The sequence below is a fragment of the Lycorma delicatula genome, chromosome 3 (genome assembly GCF_047948215.1).
Source record: "Lycorma delicatula isolate Av1 chromosome 3, ASM4794821v1, whole genome shotgun sequence".
In the NCBI taxonomy this organism is placed as follows: Eukaryota; Metazoa; Arthropoda; class Insecta; order Hemiptera; family Fulgoridae; genus Lycorma; species Lycorma delicatula.
The window spans coordinates 8,999,003-9,020,346 of NC_134457.1; positions in this window are offsets into that span (position 1 = coordinate 8,999,003).

Genomic DNA, 21,344 nt, shown 5'->3' on the forward strand with positions numbered 1-21,344 from the left:
GATTTTTTTTTCAGTTACTCCATTTGCATAGCAACAACTTGGATCAATGCTCATAATAAAATTCCATTTACTTCATTTTTTTCTTTTTTTTTAGTTGCTATTTTTTATTCGATCAGTTTCCTTTAAATATACTTTTTTTTAATTCATTTTTATACTTAAATGTTTTTGTTCTTTAAAGGATTTTCTAGCATTAAAAATCATATAGCGAACTGAAGTTTTTAATTGAGTAATATAATTAAGTACGTTATTTATGGAACAGTTTATATAACCGAATAGATTCTTAAGTTCATACATGCTTGTATAACAGAATTTTTTTTTTGTGATTCTAGCATTCAGTAATTCCCGGTCAATACTCTAGTAACATTTCAAAACTGGGCAAAAAATTCATTAATAATTCATAAACGTATGTATTATTTACGTTCGCTATTTTTTTTTTTTTTTTTTATTAGAATAGAAAACTAATGAACAGATTTCTTTACGCATTAACTACTACTACTAGTAGTACTACTACTACTAGTGTGATATAAATTAAGACAATGTATTTTAAAGTTTAATTACTTTTTTTTTTTAAAAAGAAAGAAATATCATTTTTAATAAAATACTGTTGCACAAATTACTATGCACTGGAATTATGGAAGTATTATAACAAAATGTTCTCTAATTATCAGTTTGTATTTTAATTCCATTATTTCATAGAAACGGATATTACAATAGCTGAAATAGTTTATAAAAGTTGTTCAAAATCACCTCAGACATAAATCTTTTTTTTCCTATTTAGCCTCCGGGAATTACCATTCAGGTATTATTTCAGAGGATGAATGAGGATGATATGTATGATTGTAAATGTTGTGTAGTCTTGTACTGTCTCATTTCAATCATTCTTGAGATGTGTGGTTAATTGAAACCCAACCACCAAAGAACACCGGTATCTACGGTCTAGTATTCAAATCCGTGTAAAAATAACTGGTTTTACTAGGACTTGAACGTTAGGACTATCGACTTCCAAATCAGCTGATTTGGGAAGACGCGTTCACCACTAGACCAACCTGGTTGGTCCAATCATAAACCTTATTTTCAGTTTGTTTTCAAACATATTAACCAGCTGTGGTACTAGAACGTCTCATACATATGTCGTTACTGCAGTTTTAGTTCGTCAATCGTGCGTGGTTTGTTGCGATGCACTGATTGTTTCATCGCCTTCCCACATAGAAAGGAATCTGGGGGAGTCGGATCGGGTGATCCTGCAGATCACAAATCACTCCAAATGATTCGTTCGCCAAAGATTTTTCATAAAACCGTTTTTGACGTGTCAGCTGTGGGCGCTGTGGCACCATCTTGTTGGAACCAACCGTGATTGATCTCCATATGTGTTAACTGAATAATGAGATTTGTTAAAAGAGCACAATAACGGCCACTATTAATCGTATTTTCAAAAAAGATTGGACCCACAATGCGCGTTCTACTCACATCGATCCAGACTCCACTTTTTGCTTCGTGTATACATTGATAGTGTAATTTGTGGGGGTTAGTTGTCTACCACAGTCTTATAATTTGTGAATTAATATATCTTCTCAGATGTAACCACACTTCATCTGTAAAAAACGTTATTTCAAGATTACCTACTTTGTAAGGGAGAAAATTCAGTTCTTTTCTTACAGCCTTATGTGCTGATAACTTACTGCTGTGTTAACTTACGCGTTGATTTTGATGGACTGTCGGTTATAGCATCCGAAATATCAAGCAGCTTCTGTTCGTTTAGTTTAGATGGTCTTCCACTTCGATCAGCGACTTTAACAAAGCCTGTTTCCCGAAATATTTGGAAAAGAATTCGAACTGTATTGTGGTGAAGCACAAAAGTGCTTGGAAACTATTCAGAAAACATGTGCTTTATTAATTCAGTATACTTGTCACCTTCACGAAAGACGTGTTCAGTCAGAAAAATTCGTTCCTCTACCGAAAGAACCATTACGTTTATCGCATCTATTGATTTCGATAAACGAAACAACACGAAACGAAGGTTGTTCAATCACAACTCAATAATTGACGTTTTGGTTTATTTCTGAGCAACGCCCAACCGATCCACAGGGCAACCAATCTAACGCCAAAAGAACAGAATGTACCACATAATTCTAAAGTATACTGTTCAGCGTCTTAACCGAACTCTATATTCTGACCAAATATTTTTTTTATTAAAGTAACCGAATAGCATATTTTAACGTCCTCGTTTAATTAGTCGTTATAATTTTTAGTCATAAAGATGACATGTATGATGTAAATGAGGTGTAGACATTTAAACTCAGACCGACCATTCCTGAGTTGTGTGTTAATTGAACCTCAACTATCAAAGTATGCTTGTATGTTATTTTTCTGTTTATTTTGGGATTATGACCTGATTTCAACATATATTTTTTTCATTAAGGTTAATCCTATAATCTTAATTTGGAAAAAACATACTGTATTTGAACAGCGTAAAAAAAATGGAAGAAAGTTCTGACAATAGATTACCATCGTAGATTGTTTGTTGTTAGTTTATTTATTTATACGCGTAAAACTTACACAAAGACAATACTTACATATCATGAACTCGGGGTCAGAAAATACCCGTAAACTCTTAAAATGCAAAAAAGACTCCACAAAATTAAACGTTTTTTATGGGACATACGAGAAGTTTACGAGGCTTTTTTTCGCTGAAGAAATCGTAACAAAGCTGCTTATTTTTGTATGTTGCGTAGATGCTGTTTTCAACAGCAAGATGGACCTGAGAAATTTATTTGGCAATAAGATGGTGCGGCTTGTCACCAGCAACACTCTGTATGGAATTGTTAAATGATTTTTCCCTTGATGCCTGGGTAGTTCGGCATGGAACCGAAGACCAAGATTATTTGTGCTGGCCTCCTAGGTCACAAGATCTGATCCCATGGGATTTTTTTTTACTTACTAGTTTGCTAAAGAATCTTGTGTAGGCGCCTCCGCTCCCTCTTGATCTAACCTCTTGAACCCGAGTGCTCTCCAACCATGTAAATTTAAACCGATATTTGTTTCCATTCAGCCTGGCAGCTGATGAGCTGTGCTTCGGCGGGGAGGTCCAGTCGAACGAACACGTGATGTTCGACTGCCCAGCTTTTGGGGGGGGGGGGGCGGCAGAACTCAGGCCGCCCTAGAACTTAGAGGTAAAAAAAAATTGGGCACTCACAAGCGGCGGGTCAGTGTTGCGAGAGCCGCATTGTCGGACCGTGTAGGAATTCCTTGATGCAGATGCTTTGTTCAACTGACATCAGTAGTTTACCTAAGGGAAAAGACTCCTACCGCGCTGCTGTAAGAAGCTAATCGAGAGACACGGCTGGCTACCAGCCAGATCAAGGCTCGAAGCGCTTTAATAGTGGAGAGGTACTTGCCGGCATTCAGCGGTCTAGGCGTGGCAGCGAATTGCTGTCTTTGACGAGATAAATTTAATTATTGATAGTCATACATTTTTTAATACTTGACGGGGTGCGCCTATCCATTTTAGTGTTATATGACAAGTGGGCGGTGGGACAAGCAAGCGAGTGATGTGTGGTACCACGCATATTCCGGTCACGCTTTTAGGTTAGCTTTAGGAGCTAATTAGAATACTGGTCGCTAAACTGTTTCCAGGCTCAGTAGCCGTTTGTGGCACAGACATTCGGTCTAATGCTTTAGAGTGACCGAATGGGGCGGTGGCGGGAGAAATGTCAAGCAAACCAACCTCTTGATCTACCTCATTTGAGACACAGGTTTGAAGCAGCTGTCACTTCCAGTACTCCAGGCATGCTTGTTAAAGTATATTAACCCAACTCTCTTATAGGTCGGATGGGTGTCGCGTGGTGGTGATAGATGCTCGTATTGAACACTTGTAGGGAAAACCTGCAACAGTTATTCTTTCTTTTTATTCGTATTCATTGATGAAAGTAAAAGTTAGACGTTATTAAAGGTTTTTAAAACCTTTAACCTATTTTGTTTAACAGTTTAAAAATCTTTATAGTTTTTTTTTTAATTGTAAGGTTTTACAAGTATTTAGCCTATATTTAAAGTTTCTTTATTGGCGTTTTAAAAGTTTTATGTTTTATTAAACGTACAAAATTACCATGCGCCCATGTGTCCCTGAACCTGCTGTGGTACAAGTTAGAGAAACCTTTGCGCGTAGTCCGAAGAAATGAACTCGACGTTTGTCAAGTAAAACTGGCATTCCAGAAACTATAGTTTGGCGCGTATTACGTAAACTATTGCACTTGAAGTCGTACAAACTAACCGTGGTCCACCACATTACAGATGATGACAAAGTTGCTCGGCTAATGATTTGTATGGAAATGATGGTGTGGAATTGCAAATAATGATACGTTTTAAACAATGTAATTTCTAATGGTGAGTCAATGTTTCACAACAGTGACATGCTGAATACCCATAATTACCGATTACGGGGTAGCGAAAACTCTCATCCTTCAAAATTTTGTAATTCCTTAGTTAGACGATGATGACTAAGAAGAACGTCATTACTCTCAGGAAGACGGGGCACCACCTCACTACTGCTTAGAAGTCCGAGATTTTCTTGATGCTCGATTCCCAGGATGGTGGATTAGTCGGGAAGGTTCAATTGCTTGATCACCTCGCTCCCCATATTTGACTCCGGTAGATTTTTTCTCGTACGGTTTCATTAAAGATCGGGTTTATGTATCGCCTTTGCCTGATGGTCTTGTTGAGCTAAGACTTCGAATTAACGCCGTAGCTGCAGAGGTAACGTCCGACTTGCTGGCTACAGACTTGAATGAAATCGACTTCACGTGAGATGAATCTCGCATTGCAAATTGAAGCCGTATGGATTTAGAGGGAATGTTGGGTAACAAACTTGATGGATTTTTCTATCAATTGAGATCTTGAGCGATTCTGTAAGTTATTTCAATAATTTTTTATGCTTTTAAATTTATGATATCCTTTTTGAATCACCCAGTATTTTACAAGGCTCGGCTGATAAATTTTGTGAATATGTGCGTATTATGGGAATAAGAAGAGATATTGAAATGAAATAAAAGTACAATATCTTGGCTACAAAAGGCAGTATTTATTTTTTAATATAATCTCCGTTTACACTGAAACACTTTTCCCAACCAGTGGCAAGATTTTACATTCACTGTCACTGAAAAATTCTGGCGGTCTTTCTCGGACCCAAGTAGCCACAGCTTCCTTCACCTTATCGTCGGTAGGGTAATGATTACCTTGGTGATCCCTCTTGAGATGAGAAAGAAGCGGAAGTTGCATGGAGCTAAATCCGGCGAATATGGCGGATGCAAAATAGGCTCAAATTTCAGCTTGCGGAGAGCCTCTGTAGTGGCGTGCGATGTGTCAGGCCGCCCATTATCATGTTACAAGTTTATGGGCATGGTGGTCTTTACAACGCAAAATACTCGACGTCTGAGGTCTCTTAACGCCTCAGTGTACCGTTTGGAGTTCACATTCCTTCCATGTTCTAGATAGTTACATAAACGTAGCGTCCCAAAACACCGTCAAAATGTGTTTCTTTGGGGCTTGAGTTTTGAAGTTTTTGAGTTTTGACGATTTGTAATGTCTCTATTCCATGCTTTACCTTTTTTCTTCCAGGTCGTAATAATGTACCCAACTTTTATCCCCGGTCACAATATTGAAAATGGAGTCTTTTTCTTCGGCACGATAACGCTGTAAAAGTTCTTCGCAACATTCGAAGAACTTCTGTTCGTCCATCAGTTTGAGTGGTACCCATCGTGTACAGATTTTACGGTATCCCAATTTGATCGATAATATTGGCTACTCGTTCTTTAGATACGGGTTTCTGGGTGATTAGCCGGTCACTTTGAACCAAATCGTCCACCTCCTTTCGATGTTTCTCGTCCGTCACAGAAACTGGTCATCTGCGAGGTGCGACCTCAATTGCCGCTTTATCAGGTTCATATTCGCAAAATTTCAACACCCACCTATTCACAGTACTCCTGTCAACAGTTTCTCTACCGTAAACCTCTTTTAAATGATGAAAAATATTCGTATGGTTCACATTTTCTACTGTTAAAAGTTCGAACGTTGCGCGCTGTTTTACTGTATTGACATATTGGCCGTACTCGACTCCATTTTAACTGCTACTGAAAACAATCCGATAAACGGATTTCAACGCATTATCGCCGGTTTATAGAGAGGGATTTTAGCTATCATGTACTGCCACTCCCAACTCGATAGTACCTTTTGTCTCCACGCAGCAAGCTAGTGTACAAATTCTATCAGCCGACCTTCGTAGTAACCGTTTACCTTTGCTCTTTATTTCTGGTTGGAGAATAAAATTGTATAATTTGGCTTAGAAAAATCTGTGACCCGATAAAATTTCATTGTAGATTTTATGAATTTTTGAAGAATAAACATTTGTTTGTAAATTCATTGAAACATTTTATCCTAATATCTTGATAATATAATCAATTTAGAAATCAGATCGAGTTTAGCCGTAAGTACGACTTACCTGAGTGAAATAAATTGAAGGCAGTTCTCATTTTTTTTTTAATTTTCGATTTCTTCAAATAGCAAAATATAAAACAATAATTTATTGTTATAAGAAATTGTTCAAAATGATATACTTATAAAAGCTAGCAAAAGAGCCATAAAATTTATTTAACACGTATATTCAGTATGACGCATATCCCACTAACATCTTGTGATTTTTTCACTTAAAAAACCTGATTAACGAAATAGATTAACTCAATAAAATTACTTTTTTTTTATTTTTGTAGAAAAATACCAACAATTACTGATTTCCAAGGAAGTTCCAACTTAAATATTATTTACGCATGACAAAATCATTTTACGGTTATTGTTCCCGGATGTCTGCTAATATCGTTAATGACTATACTACTTGTTTTATGAAACATGCTATCTGTGTCTAGTTGTAGAAAAATGTTTTAACACAGTATAATTAAATAATATTCGATTTCCTTTTACAAGGCAGCAATTATATTTAATATTTTTATAGTGTAATAATATTTACACTACGTAAATATGGTTTTTTAATATATATAATTATTGTAAAGTCAGATAAATTAGTGAATTTTTTATGTAATAAAACTAAGTGGTTTTTACTTAGCAGGAGTCAGTTACAGGAATTATTTAGTCATCTATAAAATAATCTTTCGTGAAAAACTCGATCTGTTTATTTATGACAAGATAAAACCATTTTGTATTTTTAAATTTCATCTGATTATTCGCTATAAATAACTCTTTTCTCATAACATCAGGCCTCGTATAAAAATATGCAAATAAATCTTTAAAAATAATTTTATTTGTAAGTTTACCATTAATCGACTGAAAATAAATTAAATATAAGGAACTTTTGGAAACATCAACCTGATAAAATTAAGTCATGCTTAATTTAATAATATGCAGACGTTAGAAGTTTCTTGTCATGAATTCATATACTTCTTTTTCTTTGAAATTTTAACAGCAACAGATGATTGAATTTAAAAAATAATTACACAAATAAAAGTGATTTAACCTTAATTTACACTTTATATCTCAATTATCAGCTAATAAATTTTGATGTAATTATAAACGGAGTTTTATTATGAGAAATATATGACTTCTGATACGTTGCCAGCGTCGAGGTTAAATCGGTTGTCCTAATCTACTGCAAATTAATTTCTTTGTAGTGATAAAAGTTACTTTTTAACGTACACTGTAATTATAATCATATTTTTATAAGAATATTGTATATTGCTTATAAATATAAATTATACCAAATAGACTAGAATAAATGACTAAATATTAAATGAGTTATACTAAATAAATTTAATAAATATTTTTATTATATTATTTAGTATAAATTTATTACTATTTTTAAAATGATTTAAGAACGATTTTAAATTTTCAAGAATAAAAAAGCTTAGGAAAATACGAGTATATCAACATTAAAAACAGAGACGTAGTTAAGTTGCAAGCACTGATATTTTATCTAGTCGGTCGGGGGCCGCCCGACCGACTTGAACCCCCGGGGCACAGATTGGCCTTGGCAAACGTGGGAGCAGAACCCGGGGCCACGGGGCCTACCCCAGGGCTGCAAAGTTTGCTTCGCTCGCCATTCCCGCTGAGCTTACTTTAATAGCCATTCCTATCTAGCAAGAGGTTACGTCTACTGGATCCCCATATTGTTCGTTACCCTCATGATTTTGAGAATAATATTAATAAATAACGATTAAAGTATTCATGCTTTATAGAAATCTTCAAATCAAACTAAAAGACAAAATAGTAGTAATTATGGTAGTAAAGTACACACACCTTGACGACGAAAAATTTAGAACTCATTTTTGTTGCCGTGGTGAAATATAATAATGAAGTCAAAAGTCAAAGGAAGGATTAATCTTTGTTTTCTTTAATGAATATCTTTAATTCACAACTTTAACCTCAAGGGAGCTAGAGCCTCGGTCTATAGCTTAAAACCTTCCCTGGGATAACACAAACGTATCCTGTAAATTGGAAAGTGGTCCGGTAGGTTGGTTCATGCACAGTGTGAGAACATAGAAAAAATAGACAAACTTTCGGCTTTATATATATATATATTTATTTATTAATAAATAACATACGAAGTAATATACTACGAAATAATATACTCTTTCATCTAGATCCCTCTGAAAAAGGTTGTTGGTTTAGTTTGTTGATTTGTTTTAAGAAAATATTTGAAATATTAGGATCAAATATCATTAGTAGTATTAAAATTTTTATTTATTTCTGCTAAAAAAAATTTATACGTCCCAATATAAAGAAATAAAATAAGATATTTCGCCGTAATTTCTACACCTTCTGTAATATTAAGTCGGACAGTAATTTGTGAGATCAAAATTAAGTGGTATGTTTAACGGTTTTATATGAAATCTGACCTGAAAATTGAAAAAAAAAATCACTCTATATGACATTTTCATTAGTGAAAATTTATATATGAATAGCTTTAATCTGAATATTTAGTTATACAGAATGTTATAACCAGGTTCTTTAATCTATAATTCTTTTATTAGAAACTACAAAATACAGATAATTTTACCCGTTTTTTTTTTTTTGTTTTTTTCTTACACTTAAATAGCTAAACAGAATCCCTTATCTAGTAACATAAAAGATCGTTAATCAGGTTCCAGAGTTTGAACGGATGGAGGGAGGTAGAGAGAGTGGCTGTGGGTCGTACTTACAGCAAAGAAGGAGGAGGAACCCCCTTGACGTGCACACGGCCATCGAGGTCATCAGAGGCGTCGAAATGTGTTTAATTTTTGTAGTTGTTAATGTACTTTGTTAGGTTAGGAATTTATGATCGTATAATGTGTCTTAGTTCATGTTGTTGGTGGAATATGCTATACCGGATATACCGTTGAACATGGAGTAGGGGGATATTGTGTGTGGTGCTCTACCTCTAACGACGAGGGGGACATGGCGCAACAAGTAATGAGGGGTCATGGGAATGCGTAGGGGATCGAGGACAGGTACAAGTCCATCTTGATGCGTGTAGGGGCCAGGGAGGCAGCCTCTATGCCAAGGGTGTTCGCGCAAGAGTGGGTGGGTCTGAGCTCCCCGATGATGGCATGGGGAATCCTCGAGATGTGCATCGGGTGACACGTAACTGTGAAGGGCAAGCGAAATGCATGTCTGGATCAGGTAAAACAGGGACGGGAAGGGTAGCTGTCCTGCGGAGAAACATTCTGATCACGGGAAGAGGTGATTAGTATTTTTTCGAGGAGGCACGAGAGACCCCGATGGGATATTCGAGTTCGGACGGAGCTAGGGCGGGCAGACTGCGCTGCATCGACACCCTGAGGCGACTGTGTTAAGCTTTTTAGGTGGGCTGCGTCTTGGGGGAGTTAAAAAAAAAAAACAGATTGCTTTTGGATCGCACTGAGGTATTTGATGAAGATGGTTTGTTTACCTAAAATTTTATTTGCTTTTTAGATCTGTAAAAGTTTTATGTATTACATAACATGAATCTGGATCCATTGCCATCAAATTACTTTTTTTTTTAAGACGAGATCATTAATATATATTTTATAGAAATATATTTTCGTAGTAATTATAATAAATAACAATTATTAAATCTTACTCTACATAATCTGTTTTCGTGTTTTCATATCAACATGAAATTCAGTACGCTTATAATTTTGTACAGCCATGCATTCGAATTGTGCGTTCTACCACGATCGTAACAACGATTTGGTTAAAATCAAACAATTTCTCCTCAATTTTTATTTATAAACTTTAAGATAAATGAAAAAAAAAAACATTATCCTTTGCATCCATATAGTCAAAAGAAATTTTTAGGTTAAAAGAAAAGCGGTTGGAAAAAAATCTGTAATTTTTACAATCGTGAAACAAATCTTTAAGCTTTAAACTCCTTAGGAAAATTTTAATACAATTTTTCTGTGCTTATTAATCTTATGAAATAAGCTGCTTGTGTTATTTCACAGTACATGAGTAATTAAATTAAAATTAAGTAAATTAATTAAAATTTTGATTAATTTTTAGCAATTTAGAATGAATAAGTAATTTGAAATCCAAATATATATTTGAAACGAAATTATGTACAAGTAACAAACAAGTTTTTATGTAAATTTAACTGTAAAATTATTAAGCATACAAGCTGTTACTCATAAAATTGTTTTCTAAAAAAGAAAAACCTGAATTAAAATTGTTTTGTACACACTTGCGATACAACAGCTAAATCGTGTTTAAAATAAATTATTAATATTTTTATCTTTGAAAAGAAACTGATATTAGTGTAAAATTAACAATAGTTTCTAGTGCGCTTTGCTGTTATACAATACGATAGACTAGGCCACAGCGCCAAATTCTGTTCTGGCCCAGACAGAAGCGGCCACTGTTTTACATGTGCTAAGGCTGGCCATTACGCAAGGACTGCCAGCACGACCCTAGGTGCTTATCTTGCAAGTCACATGGTCATGCACCTGGGAGTAGGGGATGTAAGATGACTCCATCGGCATCTGGAACTGCTTCTTTGTAGGAACATCATGGTATCTTTGAGAGACAGCCCAGTCTTCCCACCCCTTCCCTGCTGGTGAAGGGGAGGGAAGACTCGGACTCCCGCTCACGATGTGATCGAGTGGGGGACTCCCTTGCAGTACCGTTGGAGGGAAGATAAGACCTAGTCACGGTAGGGGATCATTTCGGGGGGTTCCCCATTAGAGCCACGGCATAAAGTCCGAGTCCCAGTGGGGGGATCCTTTCGGGACCCCTCATTAAAGGCATGGCGCCTAAAGGACCGAGTCCCGGCTATCTGGCAGAAACTTTGTTCCCGATGAGATAGTTAGAGGCTATGGTACAACTCGGAGCCGAGTTTATGTTTAGTTTCTCACTCCGGGGGGGTGAGGAAAAAAAGGAGAAAAAAAAGTTTAATTGTCAAGGCTTAAAATCAACTGTGTTAATTAATCCAGTGTTAATTAATATAGACGCCATCGGAACTTTTAAAAAGGCGGGGGTCCCATTTTCAAGGTTCTAGACACGTACAGCATTGACACGTAGACCATCAAGGTGGAAGACCAGAGGAGAATTGATGCATTCGAAATGCGGGCCTACAGAAAAATTCTCCGCGTCTCGTGGATGGAAAAGTAGAAAATAGAAATCTATTACAAACGAGCTGTGTATACGGAGAAGGTTGTTCGCAATATAATTCCAACCATATGATATGATTACAGACGTATAGTCTGTAATTCCGGGGAAAATCTTGAGAAGCTAGTCGTACAGAGAAAAATCGAGGAAGTAGGTCACGCGGAAGACCGCCGAAAAGGTGGTTAGACCAAATTGAAGAGGCGACTAGAGAAAGGTTAGTCTCATTGATTTGAATGACGGAGGACCGTGAGCTATGGTGAGAAATTGTCAGCGGAATATGAAATTGTCATCGGAGTATCACTGATGATTTCCTCTATTTCTTCTTTTTTACCATCTTGAATCTATGTACATCCTACTTTCTTAATTTGTTTTTTCTAACTCATTCTGCTAAACTACGCCATTAGAACTCAACCCTGAAGCTTTTACCAAATGAAATAAGAAATTTTTTAACAGTGAATAATATACTGTGATGTAGTAAATTTTGTTTGTTTTTACTTCCCTTTACGAAGTAAAGAAAGTATTGTGATCGTGAAAAATTTCGGTTTTCAGATTTCAACGGACAAATCCATTTTCACCATTCCTGAATCCAATTTGACTAGTTTCAACATGACATCTGTACGTACGTACGTGTGTATCTCGCATAACTCAAAAACAATTAGTCGTAGAAGGTTGAAATTTTGGATTTAGGACTTATTGTGCACCTCCCCTTTTGATTGCAATCGAGTGGACCATAAGTTTCCCAAAAAAGCTCAAAAATCCAAAACGATTGGATTATGGCTTTTTCTTAATCGCAGTAATAAGCTCTTATTGAGAGCTTTTCAACGATATATCATAAGTGGTACTTATTTTCACTGGTTCCAGAGTTATATCCAAATGAAATTTTAATTAATGAAATATTTGGATCTTTCAAAGGGAAGGCACATCGGTTCGAATCCGACTTTATCTCCTTTTTTATAACTTTTTTTTTTATTTAAATATAATTTATTTGTAAATAATTATTAACCCCTGATTCTAAATAAATTTCTACGATAAATAATAATTTAATCATAATAATAAAAAGTAAAAAAAGAAGTTATTAATGAAATAAAATTTTATTTACTTTAAAAGTGTGTATATAAAATTTAATAGGCGTACAAGGAAGTCACGTGGTGTCCATATCAGATTTTTTTTATTTGTTACTCATTAATGCATTTTGCTAAATGAATATAAAATAGATAAAATCGAAAAAATTAATTTTTTTTCTTCAGTAATCAGTAGATTAATATATATTGATATTAAATGATAAAATATTTGTTGGAAATTATTACCAAAACTGTCATTTTATTTTATGAATATATTATTCTTTCTAATATTATACATTTTTATTGTTGCCAAACGATGTTACCTATTTCACGAATTAAAAAGAGGAGTTTTTATTTTTAATTTAGATAAGAACTAAATATTTTAACTTTTAAACTTGAAAAATAAAAAAAAACCAAAGAGAATAAAAAAAAAAAAATGTTTGTTCATGGATTAGCCTTGGACTGGCGGCGACGCTGAAGAATTCTTATTACAATACTATTCTAAATGAGGAATTCCCTTTAGGCGCCAATCTTAGGCATGTACGTTAAGCGCAGTATTGTATAACATAAATACTGTTTTTCTTTAATGCGCTTCTTTTAAGTTAACAATTATTGATAAAAAATGTATTAATCTAAGTAATTGGATTATAAAATCCTTTTATGGTTTGTGACGTCGTTATAAGTTTTTTTGTTTATTATATAATTTTGTATTAACCAAGAATATACTTTAATAAAACCACTACAAAAAAGTAATACTATTATTCGAAACGAAGAAATTAAATAAACCATTAAGAAAAACATATGACAAATTAGAAAAAAATTCAAGATTATTATTGTAGGCGTTTTTATTTTATTATACTTTTTTTTTTATTTTGAGTCGTAATCTCGGGTAGTCGTAAGATGACACGGATTTCTTTTAGGGTCGTGTCCTACGGATGTACACCATATCCCTGCAGTGAAATATCTCGTGGTATGGATATACAAGAATTTCACATAGGCACATAGGAGCGTCGGGCAAAGCCGAGAAAACGACTGCCACGATCGGTCGAAAAATGCCCAACATCGAGGGTTCCCTCAGATGGTGCTCTAGAAAATAAGTATGGAGCCCAAGTCTGGTCTGGTCTGGTGGTGAAGAGTGGGAGAACCCGTGCAATTCTTAACCGGTTGCACAGTGATGTCTTCCTTCGGATATAGGAACATTTTGGACGATACTGTGGGCGTAGTAGCCGGACTTGGTCCCCCTGGATTTCCTGGTTTGGAAGAGGAAGAGATGTACAGAGGAACGGGCGAGGCGAATGCGTAGACATTGCTTGTCCGTTGGTGGCAGAAGTTATGGAATCAATCGAGGAAAGGCAGATGGACCTACAGACTGATTCCCGATCTCCAGAAATAGCTGGGTCAAAAATACGAGGAACTAGGGTACGAGTTGATCCGGAACTTTGCTGGTCACGGGTGTTTCAAAGTATACTGAGCGTAGACGCTGAGACCCTCTGTGGAATACGAATACTGCGGAAAGGAGAACACCGCAGAACACACGATGTTCGTGTGCGATCGGTACCTGCAGCATAGGGTACCATGCAGGAGAGAATTCGGCGTGCTCTAAAGAACATCATTAGGACTATGCGTGAACGATTGTGGCACACGGTGTCAATGATGTTGCTTCAGATCAACCGAATCAAGTTTGCAGAAGATATCTAGGGATGAATAATTATCTCCAAGATGCTCTTGGAAGTAATTATTCTGGGGAAGGTTCCCGGCCGCAAGGTCGAGATAAAATAAACCGCAAGATCCCGATAAGTTCGAGGCGTTGAGCTAGCAATGGAGACAAGACTTATAGAGTGCTATGATAATACCGTAATGTGGGCCCAACATCGCATGTTGTTGTGGGGAGGTGTTTTAGTGGGTAGGCCCGCAAGGGAAGTCCCACACTTCGATGAGCTACGAGATCACATGATGCCTATAAAAGGTTCCCTTCCACCGAAAAAAAATATTAAATTTTTTTTGAGTGGAATTGGCCTCTGTAGGACTACAATAAACAATAACTTATTAATATCTGTTTTCTTTTGTTCCCATTACATTTTCATTTTGCGTGACTGTTCTTATGTTTGCAGGATCCATTCTCTTTTTTTTCTTTTGTTCCGGAATCCTTTATATGTTTTAAATTTTTGTTTAAGGTGTAACAAATTGTTTCACTTTTAACAAACAACCCTTTACAACATTTTAATAGCAAGTTGTTACACCTTAAAACAACTTGTTTGAAGGTGTGAGGGTGAATCTCTACGATTTCCTGAGATTCTATCTTTCAATTTTTTAGATTTTATTTTACCTGTTCGAATCACTTTTCTATTTTCACCATTCTCATCAAGTGCCGATAGAAGACAGGTCTGCATTTCCTAATCCCGTCTGATAGTTTGTCTACCTTCCTCTAAAGTTCATAGTTTTTGGTAAATTTCAAACGTCTTCTGCTTTTCTGGCTCCTATTGTTTTTCTTTCTATATTTTCAAGTGTATTTATTTCTTCCCAGTGTAAAGTTGTGTTTTCGGTCACATATAATACCTCGGTTCTTACTGCTGTTGATGTAATGCCTCAGTTTCCACCATCATTCAAATTCGTTTCTTGTTATATATATTCATAGTAATTCCATAAGCTTTTGTAAGTTTTATAATCCTAATTATAATTGGTTTTAATCTAGCCCACTGAGTTATGTTAGTTCCCCAAGGTGCTTTAAGTTATTATATATTTTGATTTTACCGAATCTTTTACTAAGGATTTTTAACGTAGTTTTGAACTCAGTTTTTGTTTTTAAATACTCATAGGCCTGATTTTTAGTCGTTTCCTTTAATATATTGATCTGTTGTTTGATTGTTTTTCAATTTTATGCCAAGATTGAGAGATCGTCTGAAAATTAAAAGTAATCTATCTAGAGGCAATTTCTCTTATTATTATATTTTTAATATTTCATAAGTTTCTTAAAAAAGAATATAATCTGAATATTCCGTGTAATTTTTAATCTAATTTTTGTTTCCACAACGTTCGTTTATCTATGCTGAAAATTAAGCTACGTTATTATTTTTCTTATAGGCTATATTTACGCTTTAGAGATTTGTATTTTCGTGACACGTCTAGCGAAATATTTCGGTCTAGTTTCTACTCTTACGGGAAAAAAGTTATACTAAAATTCATTGCACAAAATCTGCAGAGTGAAATTTATTATGTTATTTATTAAAATAAACTGAAAACGTTTCCTTTCGTTCATTACATTAATTGTCATTATGAACCGTGATAATGTTAAAATACATAACAATTCTATGCAAAAAATAAATCCCAATGTTGATCAATTTCATTTTTTTTTAATATCGGGTATTTCAAAAAGGACTTCCAAATTTGAAAGCGTATAAAAATTTATTTTAAATAACTTATAGAGTCGGTTGAGACCTCATTTCACAGCAAAATACATCACGTTTGGATGCACGAAGTTCATTAGTACCGAATTGTCCACCTCCACTGTCACCAGTTTTGTTAAAAATGGATACGTTTACAGGTACGGAACATGCTCACTATGTTTTGCTTTCACGATTTTCAGTTAGCTACTGCAGTTGAAGGTAATTTTCGCAGAAGTACGGTAGGTAGCCTCCTTCTTTCTTTTTCGTGTTTAGCCTCCGGTAATTACCTTTCAGATAATACTTCAGAGGACGGATGAGGATGATATGTATTAGTATAAATAAAGTGTAGTCTCAGTTCGACCGTTCCTGAGATGTGTAGTTAATTGAAACCCAACCACCAAAGATCACCGGTATTCACGATCTAGTACTCAAATCCATGTAAAAATAAAGTAAAATAAGACCTCCTAGTAGACATACAATTTATTGTTGGCTCCAAACCTTCGTTAAGACAGATTGTTCTGTTAAACATACAAAATCACCAGGACGTACACGCGTCCCTGAAGCTGCCGTGGAACAACTCAGAAAAAGCTTTGCACGTAGTCCAAAGAAATTAGCTGTACGTGCATCATGTGAATTGGCATTGCTCAAACGATTGTTTGGCGAGCTATTACGTAAACGATAGCGCTTGAAGCCATACAAATTAACTATAGTTTAACACATTACACATGATGATAAAGCTGCTCGGTTGCAGTTGTGTGTGATTGACCTTGATCTTTTCAGTTGAAAATTTAATGGCATCATTGCTCCATATATAGAACTAATCGGAACAAGTTTGATCAAAATCGGCCCAGTAGTTCTGATGATATAAAGCGATTTAGATTCCAACACCGGATACACACACGTACAGACGAACATTAACATCTAGAAAATTTCCATCCGGTTTTTTAGTTTTTACGCCTTACGTGTCAAAACTTCAAGATCCGGTGAAAACCGGAAATGCCCAAGTTGAACCGATTACAATACTTTCCCTTCTAGAGCTGTTGCGCTATCTAGACGGGAAAGTAAATATAAATAATTATTTTCTAATAAATGTTCTTGTATTTAATTTTATTTTTTAGCTTTTAAGGAAAGTAAACCTTTATCAAAAATATTTTGTAGGTACAGGTTTTAAATATATATAAAAATATTGTGTTTCTAGAATGACCAAATAAATATTCATATTTATTATTTACGTAACTTAATAAGTTATTTAAACGTGTATTTACAATACGGCCAATTCAATTAATTATTTTATTATTATTATACAGGAAATAGAAATTAAAAACCACTTGATTCATTTACTTTATAATCTGTTCTACTTCAACTTTTTTTTTCTGCACTGAGTCAGGTAGCACAATTTCTTATTCTTTAAAACCAGTCTCTCCTTTTTATATGGTTTAGAATCAAGAAACTTGCTCTGCATTACCGACAGCATAAACACCTGTTACTGAAAAATGAAACTAGTTATCGGAAAGAACTTCATTTTACTTATATACTGTACTATGGTTATTATTATCAGTGAAAATAAAACTAACGAAACCAAGAGAAGACTGGCTCTATTATATTGCCGCATATTATATTGTGGTTTATTATTCCACCGATATTATTATTATTATAATTTTTATTATTGTATTATTTTATTATATTCTGTTTTAGTGTATTGTGTTTTTTTTTCTTTTTTACAAACGGATTATAATAATAATTTACTTTTGATTATATAAAATTCAAACACACTTTCTGTATTTATGAGTTTTCTTATACCGCCGTAAAAAAGAGAAAGTCAGAGTTCTTTTTTACCAGAACAACATATTTTTTTATGCACGTATGCAACCGAGTCATAAATTTTAACCTCCAGTGGGCAATCCGGCTGAACGGTTTATAATTCAGTTGGATATTTCCATATGCAATATAATTTTGTGATCGGAAGAGGAGTTTTCTTTTAATACCTATTCTTGGTAGATTCTTTATTCCTGGAGAGAATAAATTTTTGGTTTTGCATATATTTAAGCTAGTTTACGAGAAAATTATTAATTGATAAAAAAACCATCGATCGTAGAGCAGTAGAAGATCGTCGTCAGACCGAGTAATATGTCTTATACGTCATTCTTCCAACTATTATCGGCTCTGTATTCTTAATTTAACCCCGATAAATTATCTGTGCTGAGGAGATCCGGGAACTAATTATCAGTCGGTTTTTAGTATCTGATAGGGTTTGTCATTTATGAAACGAATCATGAACTCCTCTTCTTGAATGGAAGAGGAGTTCATGAACCTTAAATTAATTGGCCTAACTCAAATAAATTCCCAAATTAAATCCCTTCTATAAAACAAACAGAAATACCACAATTTTTACTGACAATGTTCGAAATTATTATGCGTAACTGTGTTAATTTAGATTATTTGCATTAACTTCAATATAATTATACAGAGTGATGAACTCAACATGGGATCTCACAAACTATAAGTTTTGTTAGAAACATTAAATGAGGAACATTTCCTATATTTTCCTACATTAAAAATACAGTATTACCATTTTTAAAATCTTCGTTTTCAAATTTCCAATATGGCGGCCATATTGGAATACGGCCGCTCTGATTTCGAAGTCGAGAGTTCTAGGGTTGAAATCCTAGTAAAGGCAGTTACTTACCATACGGATTTGAATATTAGATCGTGGTTACCGGTGTTCTTTGGTTATTGGGTTTCAATTAACCACCGATCCCAAGAACGGTCGACCTGTGATTATATAAGATTATACTTCATTTACATTCATACATATCATCCTCGGAAGTAAGTACCTTACGCTGGTTCAGTAGGCTAAAAGAATACGGCGGCCAATTAGTCAGATTTTGACTACATTAATTGTTTTTTCCAGTAAAAGATATCAAGATAAGTAAAAATGATCTTCCACGTATCCAAATAAAAAATAATATAACGAGGAAAAGTTGACGTTCGCTCGCCAAGCAACAGTTCCTTAGTTAGGAATCCACTGTTTTGTAAATGAGTATTATAAATTCCTTTACCTCGCCATAGTTGTCTGCAGCAACTCATCTTGTTGAAAATACATTCGCATTCAGAAATCTAAAAGCAAGTGATCAATAAAATGGTAGTTGAACGTCTTCCATCATCTTAAGTTGATCACCTGAAGAGTACCAATAAGTCGTTTTCTTGATAAAACATATGGATTATTATTTAAAACACATCTGATGAGACCATATTTTTTGGAAAGGAAATTTCAAAACGATTTCATATTTTAAGATGTTTGGAAATTATTTTATTCCTCAGTTTCGTTTGATCGGTACGAAATTAACTGCCGTCGTATAGCAATATGGAACTCCAGTTCGGTCCTTAAGAGGTTTTTTAAGCGAACGTTTTGAAGGACGACTGATCGGTAGGGTCTCGAAAATTCAGTAGTCACCTAGAAATCCAAACTTAACCTCTGAAAAATTCCTTTGGAACATAATAAAAAAAAATAAAAAACTTCCCATTCGCTACTAAGAGATGTAGATGAGCTGAAAACGGCTGTTGAAGAATATTTTTATGAGTTTCATCCATCAACACGAACCGAATATTAAAATGTACTTGGCGACTGATATAAATATGTCGGAAAAACGGAATAGCTCATATAGGTGTATTTTGAAGTATATTTTACGTGTAAAAATATTAATAAATAAATTAATAACAATCAATTCAAGTTTATTTCTTCACGTGAAAAGAAAACTTACGACTACTCTGTACATCAATGTTGTTTGTAGCTCTTCTTTCTCGTAAAATCTGTTAATATGTTTCAACCAAGATCCGAAAAAGTTTAGATTGAACCTTTTTCTCGGTCCTGTCTTTATATTTTTTTCTATAATGTTTGTAAATTTAATCTCTAATGTAAATATTTCGGTCTAATTAACAAATTGGGAAAACTTATCAAAATTAGAAATTTTAAGTATTTAATCTATATATTACACAAGTCATTTTATTTAAACGTGAACATTAAATTTCTTCTTTCCCTGGTTTTCTTCTAAAAATTAAATATCTATTTATTAAAAACAAAAAAAAATCTATATTTAATCTATTTATTCTATTCTAAGTTAAGGAAGAAAGTAAAATTACTAAAGTAAGTAAAAATAAAATTAGTAAAAGAAAATATATAAAAAAATAATAGAAAAAAACAACATGTTTTTTAATGTTATTTTCTATAATTTTTTTAATATATTTTCTTTTACTTATAATAAGTATTTTATTTGTAATATACTATTTATAAGTACTTTTATTATAATAATATGTATATTATAACATTATAAAGTTATGGAATATTTTTAATTATTACCTACGATGAAGTACTGTAATCGCGAAAAATTTCAGTTTTTAGAATTCAATAGAAGTATCCATTTTGACCATCCCTGAATCCATTTTGACTATTTTCGGCGTAACGTCTGAACATATCCATCTCGAATAACTCAAAACATATGTGTCGTCTGACGTATGCATTTCGCATAACTCAAAAACTATTAGCCATAGAATGTTGAAATTTTGGATTTAAGACTGCTGTAACACCTAGTTATGCACCTCCCTTTTTGATTGCAATCGGCTGGACTAAAAGTGTCCAAAAAAAGCCCAAAATCCAAAATATTTGGATTTTGTACTTTTTCTTAACTGCAGGTAACAAGCCCACATTCAACGAGATATCAAAAGTGTTATTTATTTTCCTTGGTTCCAGAATTATAACCAAATAAAATTTTAATTAATGAAATATTTGGATCTAAGGGAAGGCACATACATTCGAATCAGACAACTCGTTTTTTTAACCTTTCTTTTTTTAATTGAAATATATTGATTTATTAATTATTATTATTATTATATTTATATATATAATTAATGATAATATAATAATAATAATAATAATAATAATTATATTATATTTATATATAATTATTATTATTAATTAATTATTAGCGTGTGATTGTAAAAAATTAGGATAAATAATAATTCAATAAAAAAAAAGAAAAATATCAGATGTTATTTGTGAAATAAAATTTTATGTACTTTTAAAAATGTGTATTTTTACAAGGAAGTAAAAAGGAAAAAAATAGTTCAGAGAAGCAGGTTTTAATATATAATTTATTTTAGTAATAAATATCGGCATATATAAGTATTCTCGTTAATTCTCATAAAGTTGGTTACTATTTATTAAATTATGTAATAGTTTACTAATTGTCACACAGATATAATTTATTTCTTCGCTTTGATTATA